This window comes from Penaeus monodon, chromosome 27 (assembly GCF_015228065.2).
Source record: "Penaeus monodon isolate SGIC_2016 chromosome 27, NSTDA_Pmon_1, whole genome shotgun sequence".
NCBI lineage: Eukaryota > Metazoa > Arthropoda > Malacostraca > Decapoda > Penaeidae > Penaeus > Penaeus monodon.
Genome location: NC_051412.1, coordinates 3,629,478 through 3,629,678, shown reverse-complemented (window position 1 = coordinate 3,629,678; position 201 = coordinate 3,629,478).

Here is a 201-nt window from a genome sequence, read left to right as displayed (position 1 = left end):
AACAGCCGAGAAATGTGCTGACGAAAATTTGGCATATAGTAGACATTTTTCCAGAAGCGGGTTGTGAGGGGGTCACTCGAGACAAGAAAAGTTGGAGAGAAAAGCCAAAGTCAGGGTAACCACATGTCCTGCTGTCATTCATGATAAAACTTCCAAGAGTGTGGAAAACTTTGGGGAGGTTTTGTCCCGTTGAATACTTAT